The following is a 9531-nucleotide window of genomic DNA, read 5'->3' on the forward strand; positions in this document are numbered from 1 at the left end:
AGGAAACTCTACCTGCTTATTGCCGTATTTTTTTTGGCAATGTTCTTTCTTTACTGGCCTACACTTCTGAAGGTAGCTGTTGGCACCCCTGATGCTGTTAGAAATCAGAGTCCCTTTAAAACTGAATTTTACTGTGTGCCTCCAGGTTACTTCTCTCTCCCCAAACACATACAATTTCTAATAAACGAGGACAAAAGGAAGGTGACAGGCAATAAGTAACATCAAGGCCACTATGTTTCATAAACTGACATCAAAGAGCTATCTGGCAGTATACTGTGAAAGCACTGTTCAAGAAACTGAAAGTTTTGTTCGCAAAAAAAATGAAAACTAACTTTCAGATGAGGTTGAGCAAGTGGGGAACAAATCTCCTGATATTTGTCCCATGTGCGTTGGCCAGAAGCTTTCAAATGGGTGATTGACTTAACGCAAACTACCAGCCTGTGGAAAGACTTTAAGATGTAGTGGGCCATTCAGCCCAACATGTCTGCTCTGCCATTCAATGATCTGATAACCCTCAACAGGACAACATAACCAGAACTCTCTTCATAGGACAATCCTTACTTACCCAGAATCCCTACAGAGTGCAAACAGTCCATATGGCCCATGATCTAAGATCAACCTAGTGAGCCTACTCTGGACTGCCTGTAATGATAGTTTATCTTTCTTTAGATTAGGGACCAAAACTGTTGACAGTATTATAGGTGTGTTCTGACTAGTATCTTGTAGCGTTTTAGCAAGACTTAAGAAAATGTAAAAGTAAAACAACAAGTGCACAGAGTTAGAGGGTAGCCCTTGTAGGGTTTTATCCTCATCAAGGAGCTGTCTTCTTTAGATGGAAGATGGACCACAGGAGATTGAGGGAAGGCCTAGGGAAGGGTCTAACATTTCCTCTAGAGAGTAAGTTGCTGCCTTCACAGCATTAATGAGATTGACATTCTCTGTCAACTGCCTGCTCGTCCTCAGTTATCTGTGAGCCATTCTCACGTCATGCGTTGTGCACTTTTGCCCAATTAACCAATGTATCCTAAATTACTGCTTCTTAAACTTAATAACTACCTGAAAATCCACAATGAATGGTTGACTGTCTATATTAGGTAACTGTGGCTCCAGACCCCCAAAACTGATAACAAATAAGCTTGCATTTATATAGAACCTTCCATGACTTCAGATGATCATAGAAATAATGTTCTGTCAATGAAACACTATTAGAAGTGTATTCACTTTTATTTCATTGCAGCTCACTTATGCACAGCAAGCTTCCATTAGTAGTAACATGATAATGACAAAATCATTTGTTTCCTCTGATGTTGGCTGAGGAATAAATATTAGCCAGGACACTGGGATAAAACCTCTGACAGTGCAATGCTTCCTGAGTATTGCTTGGGGGTAGTCAGCCAAGATTCTGTGCTCAAGCCATTAGACTGGAACTCACAGGCAATGATCATCTCCAATCAGAAGGCAACTAATCATTGGGCTTTAATGTTCAATAACAGTATCATCACTAAATCCCCTATTTTCAACATTCGATCACCATTGACCACAAAATAAACTAGACCAGGCGTACAAAATTTATTCCAAATGCCATAAAGTATTATGGTATCAGGTCAAACATGGGCAAGGATGCCTCCCACTCAATCAACAGTTGAGGAATCATTGCTCCCCCGCACTGAATACTACTTGGAGGAAGCCCTGAGAGTAGCAAAGATGCTGGATGAGCTCTGGTAGAGTCTATCACCAAGAATGACAGTAACAACACCACTGACTGAGCTGGTTGAGTCCTAAAGGACATAACTGCTAGACTAGGTCTGTGGCTGGTGGTGAATGAACCAACAAGATGGCAAAGAGACTTGATCTCATACTCACCGATCTCCCCGCCATAGATGGATCTATCCATGGCAGTATTGGTAGAAGTAATCACTGCACAGTCCTATAGAGACAAAAGTCCCGTCTTCCCGTTGAGAATACCCTTCATCGTGTTGTGTGGCACTATTGCCATGCTAAATGGGATAGGCTACAAATAGATCTAGAAACTCAAGACTGAGCATCCATGAGGTACTGTGGGGCATGAACAGCAGCAGAAATGTACTCCAACACAACCTATAACCTCATGATCTAACATAACTCCACTCTACCATTACCAATAAACCAGGGGATCAACTCTTGTTCAATGACGAGTGCAGGAGATTATACTGGGAACAACACAAGACATATTTAAAAATGAGGTGTCAGCCTGGTGAAGCTACCAAACAGGACTACTTGCATCCCAAACAGCATAAGCAGTAAGTGATAGATAGAGTTAATCAATCCCATAACCAACGGAGCAGATCTAAGTTCTGCAGTCCTGCCACATCCAGCAATGATTGTGGTGGACAATTAAGCAACGCACTAGAAAAATGTCCCAAAGGTCAACGACTACAGGGTCCAGCACATCAGTGAAAAAGGTAAAGCACAAGAATTTACAGCAATCTTCAGCCAGAAGGCTGAGTGGATGATCCATCTGAGCCTCTTCCAGTAGTCCCCAGCATCACTGATACCAGTTTTCAGCCAACTCAATTCACTCACATGATATCAAGAAATTGTTGGAGACACTGGATATTGCAAAAGCTATGGGCCCCGATAAAATTCTAGCAATAGCACTCCAGGCTTGTGCTCCAGAATTTGCCACACCCCTAGTCAAGCTCTTCCAGTACAGTTACAACACCGGCATCTACCCGACAATGTGAAAAATTGCCCAGGTATGTCCTATACACAAAAAGCTGGACAAATCCAACCCAGCCAATTACCGCCCCGTCAGTCTACCCTCGATCATCAGTAAGGTGATGGAAGGGGTCATGCAGTATCTTCTCAGCAATAACCTGCTCCCTGACACTCAGATTGGGTTTGTTGTAAAAACCCATCTTGTCCTTTAGGGAAGGAATCTGGAGTCTTTTCAGCAGACCCACAATAATGTGGTTGACTCTAAACTGTCCTCTGGACAATAAAGAATGGGCAATAAATGTTGGCTTAGCACAGGCAAAAGAGCTGACACGTAGACAAAAGAGCTGAATTCTAGAGCTGAGCTGGAGTGAGTGCCCTTGACATCAAGCCTGCATTTGACTGGGTGTGGCATCAAGGAGCCCTAGCAAAACTGGAATCAATGAGAATTAAGGAGGAAAGCTCTCTGCTAGCTGGAATCATATCTGGTATTTAGGAAGATGATGGGGGTTATAGAATCATTGAATTGCACAGTAAAACACTCAAGAAGCTTGACGCCATCCAGGCCAAAGCAACCTCCTTGATTAGCACCAGATCCACAAACATCCACTCCCTCCACCACCGATGCTCAGTAGCAGCAATGTATACCATCTACAAGTTGCACTGCAGGATTTCACCAAAAATCCTTAGAAAACGCCTTCCAAACCCACAACCACTTTTGTCTAGAACGACAAAGGCAGCAGATACATGGGAATATAACCACCTGCAAGTTCCCCTCCAAGCCACTCATCATCTAGACTTGGAAATATATTACTGTTCCTTCACTGTCGCTGGGTCAAAATCCTGGAATTCTCTTCCTAAGGGCTTTGTGGGTCAACCCACATTAGGTGGACTACAGTGGTTCAGCAAGGCAGCTCACAACACCTTGTCAAGGGCAACTAGGGACGGGCAATAAATGCTGGCCCAGCCAGAGATGCCCATGTGTCACGATTGCATAAAAAAAATGTATTCCCTATGCCTTCTTAACCACTTTGCTCACCTGTGCCTGCTACCTTCAGGCACTGGTGGACATACACACCAAACTTCTTCTGATCCTTGGTGCTTCTTGGGTTTCCACTGCTATATCTTCCCACATTTCTCACCATTGCCCATTCTGCTCAAGCAAGAGGAAAATTCCACTCATAATCTCATCAGGTCAGCACCTCCTAATTCCTCAGAAAATCCAAAGATTGGAAAAACCAAGCAAATGATTATCCATAGCAGGAAGCACAGCCTGGTGATGATGTTTGATGAGTGTGTGATGGGTTTTATATGGGAATGTGACACTGGAATCCTGTTCCATCCTGCCTCATCCTTTATTCAAAACAGGGGGCTCTTGTGACATAGTGGTAGTGTCCCTACTGCTGCGTCAGGAGACCAAGTTCAAATCCAACCTACTCAAGTGGTGTATAATAACATCGTTGGCCAGGCTGCTTAAGAAAATATCCTTTATTCAACACAACACATTATCTCTTTTGAACCATAATTCAGCTGCTTTTCAAAACACCAAGGTTTATATTTATTCTAGCTAGGTTGCGTTGTTTGATTAAAACTGACATTTGCAACTAATAATTTGTACATTAGAACTTGTACACATTTATCTTTATATTATTGTACTGTTGCAGTGAAGTGATCGACAGAAAACATGACAAGTATTCAGGTTGTCTTGAAATTATTCTGAACAGGGATACAAAGGACTTTGAATTATATTAGTCAGAATCGTTTACCTAACAAAAGTTGAAGGTATGCTCCAGGCTTTCACTTCCCTCTGGTTCCTTTTTTGAAGTAACCTGCAAGTTGAGTTACATGGACCAGAAAGACCAAAGAATATATCCCCAATCTGTGGGGAGTTGGCTAATCTCAGCCAAGCAGGCAGGAGAGAACAAACACAATGATTGACAGCACCCGCCAGGGTTAGAGAGGAGAAGCTCAGCCAAGACTCCTGCCTTTGGTCATGATGCATAACATTTGCTGAGGAGAGTCTATGAGAGGCCATGTATTTATCAGTCAGGTTTGATGTGATAACCCTTCAGCTGCTGCAGTCAGAAGGCAAACCCATGAGAAATGGTCACATGGGAAGTACTCGAGGTCATTGAGAAACTGTGAAATTGGGAGAAAAAAACTGAGCAAATAAAACCCCTGTGGTTAACAGAAACTGTGGAAAGCCTAGCTTTAACTTTCTAATAATGCAAATTTACTATCTTAATTATACCAACATCTCATCATGTTGGACTGAAATCATTAATTAATAACTTTATAGCTTTGCACCAAATGGAGAGTCAAGGCTGCACAGAGGCAAGTAGTGTTGAAGCTGCAATTAAATCATCTGTGATTCTATTGAATGATGGAGAAGGCTTGAGGGGCTACCCCTGCTCTTATTTTTTATGTCCTTCAAATGAATTGCTTTGTACCTTTAATCAGCAAAAGCTGTGGTCCAAAATATGTTATTTTAATCAATTTGAATAAGAAAAACATAAAGCTTCTGAACAGTAATTTTATATATTACATTATCATTCCTGCAGGTGCTGAGATTGGTTCAACAGGATCAAAAGCCTCCTTCCACATAATGATTTTCAAATAACTCCACAGAGGCCAGTATCCTGTCACCAAGTCACCCTTTATTTACACATGCAGAGCCCTTGACATTGATCCAACTCCCTCAGAGCCAGCTGTCACAGTGAACAGAACCCCGACACTCCTGTTTATATCTGTCAGTCAGGGCTCCCTGATTGGGCCAGATTAACAGCCCCCCTTCAAGGAACTCATATTTTATGAGGTCCACCTGGCTGACCTCATTACAATCACTGCAGATTTTATTCCTATTTACTTCCAATATTCCATTTCAAAAGAAATGTGCAGTGTGTATAGAATTGCAGCATAACATAAAGGAGTGACCTTTCATCTTTGAAGTTCATTCACTGAAAAGTGAAAATATATTTGTCCTTAAGTCATCGAATGATTAGCTCTTCTGACATGACACGCCCAAACACTATGTCTCGTAGGATTCACTTCCTATTGAATGAAAATTCCTTTTGTAGACTTTATGCAGTTTTCTTTGAACCTTTCTGTTTCTTTTTAAAAGTACATTTCGTGAAACTGAAAGCTGACCTAATCTTTATTGATCAGTAATGGTTAAGTTGGGTTTTTTTTAAACAGTGTGGTAAACTGGTAATGGTCTGCAGTGGGGCTTGTAAATCTGATTCAGTCAGATCCCAAACGTTGACAGTTTATAGTCGATTCTTTGTTGCTTGCTTTCTCAAAATCCCATTTGCAGCTCACAATGTTTGATGATTACTGAATGAAAAGGGTAAAAGAAGTCCAGAACTACACAGACAGAATATTTCATTCGTGTAACACTTCACAGCACATTTCGCTTGCTGGGAAAATATTCTGCTCTTCATTGCTCTCATTAAACAAAGAAGTGAACATACAAAACATTAATCTTTTAATCTTTTAACCACAGGAATAACCATGTGCATCTTTATATACATTCATTTAGTTTGTATTTAAAAAGAACATCTTCTCATATTTTAAAGCAGCGTGCATTCCAATGTAGTGCTGATCAAAAGTACTTATGAAGGATAAGATTTGGTGTACAGTTTATTCCCTCAGAACAAGAATGGTACTTGTTCTTGCATGAACCAGCATGTGGAAGATTTCAATGTGGGGAGGTTGTTGCACTGCACTGTTCTGACTGACCAGGAGACTCTCAGCTGAAAGATAAGTGACCAGTTTGGCTTCTTTATCATACACTGGGTGGCTTGATGCTCAGCGGTTAGCACTGCTGCCTCACAGCGCCAGGTATCTGGGTTTGATCCCACCCTTGGGCGACTGTATGTGCAGGGTTTGCACGTTCTCCTCGTGTCTGCGTGGGTTTTCTCCAACGGTCCAAAGGCATGTAGGCCAGGTGGATTAGTTGTAGTAAATGCAGTGTATCAGGGATAGAGTGGAGGTCTGGGTCAGGGTGGGATGATCTTTGGAAGGTTGGTGCAGATTTGATGGGTCAAAAGGCCTTTTCCCGCACTTCCATGAGCATCGAGTGTAAAGTGACTTGAGCCTAGAGCCTAGGGACATGACCATCAGCAATAGAAACAGGAGTAGGCTGTTCAGCTCCTCGAGTCTCCTCTATAATTCAATAGGATCATGGCTGATCCAACATTCCTCTCATAATTTTCCTGTCCTTTCCCTGTAACCCTTGATTCTCTGACTGATCAAGAATCTATCTATCTCAATCTTAAATAGATATAAGGACTCTGGCCTCACAGCTCTATGTGGTAGAGTTCCAAACATTCACAGCCCTCTGGGAGAAGAAATCCTCCTCATGTCAGTCTTGAATTCTTGCTCCTTTATTCTGAGATTGTGCCCTCTGGTCTGAGACTCTCCCATGAGGGGAAACATCCTGTCAGCATTTACCTTGTCAAGCCCCTTTAGAATTCAATGAAATCACCTTCAATTCTTCTAAACTCCAGTGAGAAGATTCCCAACCTGTTTAGTCTTTGTTCATAAGACAATCCCTTCATAACAGGGATCATCCTTGTGAACATTCTCTGAACTGTCTCCAATGAAATAATATCCTTCCTTAAAGAAGGGGACCAAAACTGCTCACAGTACTCCACATGTGGTCTCACTAGCGCCTTGTACAGTTACAGTACAACTTCCCTACTCTTATACTTCAGAGGTAGGGGCAACACCCACTAGAGCACAAGGCCTCCTCCAGGATTTTGTAAGACATATATTGAGGCTAAGCTTTCCTTCACCCGTTTCACGAATGGAGCAAAATCAATGTCAAAAATAGTTTTTGACACTTTTTTCTTTGTAAAATACATCCTGCTGGCCCTTCCCTCAAACTGCATAACACAACAACCCCCTTTTTCCAAAGATAAAAGACACAGTAGTAAGCAATTCTGATGGGGAAATACTTCTACTGTGTCATGCTTTTTGGCAAAGTTTGAAGGTGCTTAACAACATGGGTTTTGCCTCCAACAGGGTAGATTTACCTCATGTGGCAATGTTTATGTTAGCCCTCATAACGTAAGAATCTAGTTATGGGTAATGTGATATTGAAAACTCCAACAGGACATTTATCACAGCTCACTGTTATATCTGAATTGTTATATCAGATTCACAGTCACAGAAATGTCTGAGCGAGTATTAGGCTATTTAGTAACACAGGATGCTTTCATCGGTATGTTGAGCTTCAAATGATCTGAGTTAAGATGGAGTCTAAGATCTTTATACACTCAGGTTACATGCTATAACACAGTGTTGATATAGAAATATAGACACAGTTGTCAATTCAATAATTATACAAACAGGTGAAAACAGAGTATATACAATCAACAATTCAGATTTCCATGCAACATTTTGGAGGTCTAGCAACTCTCCCTGTTCTGCTGAGTGCATACCTGTCTGGAGAGGTATGCATTGTTCGTGCTTGCTGTTGATTGACAACATTGGTTGTCTTGTTCATTAATAACTGCCTCTCAGTATCATCACACAATCATCATTGTCAGATAGTTCTTCCTCACTCTTGGCATGTATAATTGGTGTGCCATACATTGGTCTGAGCTGTCTCCTGTTCTTTCGCAATGTTGCACCATGTTCAGGAATAACTTTCTATGATCTGGGCTGTTTGCATATTCTAGAAAACTTTGCTGGTAACTAATTCATTGCGTTTAGATTTCTGACTGACACTCTCTGACCAGTGTACAGTTGTGGCGGTTCTCCATCTAGTAGTCATGTATCTTTTTCATTTGCCTCTACCTTTGAGGAAGAAGGTGCCATGTTTTGGAATGGGTAGACAATTTGTTGCTGGGCAAACTTGTTTGCATGCGTCCTCCAAGCATAGGTCATGCCAGGGATGGTAATAAACTTGTCGGACTATAAACTTAGTGAACGTGCCCTTGGTGTAAGATGGTCATGATATCCTGGCGTGATGCTTTTGGTATAGGGGTTTGTTGGCCCTTGAAAATAACTTGTTGTGATACACCATGTTCATCCCTCTGTATGGCCGAAATGGACAAATCTTCTCTGGCACTTCTTTAAGACTGCCAGCTGGAGAATTGTCTTTTTACAACTCTTGTAGATGCCTCATCTTCAGAAATTTTGGACAATGTGTAACAGATCAACTTTGAGTATGTCCTCAATTTCACCTGATTTTATTGCATCTTCTGTGGTCTGGTCCTTCACAGTGGCTTTGAATTGAGTCATATGAATTGTGAATACACCAAAGTCTGTGCATATTAATATTCTGCCACTACCAGATCTTAGATATCGACCAGTAGAATACTTTGAGAATCCAAGATGATGTCATCAGTATAGTGATAGAGTAGTGCTCCTGAGGTGGGACTCATCCATTCGAACTGCTTTTCTTCCACATGAAAATAATACAAAAGATCACAAAGAACTAATCTAAACAAATTGTTATAAAAAGTAAAAAGAATGAAATATTCTGCAATATATAGTATTGAGTGATGAAGGCCTTACAGGTTATGCAATTACTAAATTAAACACAAAGTGTTACAATGTCAGCTAACACAAAAGTTAAATTTAGCTAATAGATACAGTTCAGTGATGTATAATTACTTACTTCCTGCGGAAGTGGTAGATATGTGTACAGTTGCAAAATTTAAAAGACACTTACACAGGTACATGAATAAGAAATGTTTGGAGGGATTATGGACCAAGTGTAAACAGGTGGAACTGGTTTAGTTTGGGATTATAGTCAGCATGGACTGGTTGGACCGAAGGGTCTGTTTCCGTGCTGTATGCCTCTATAACTCTATAAAATAATTTATA

The sequence above is a fragment of the Rhincodon typus genome, chromosome 10, assembly GCF_021869965.1.
Source record: "Rhincodon typus isolate 14 chromosome 10, sRhiTyp1.1, whole genome shotgun sequence".
NCBI lineage: Eukaryota > Metazoa > Chordata > Chondrichthyes > Orectolobiformes > Rhincodontidae > Rhincodon > Rhincodon typus.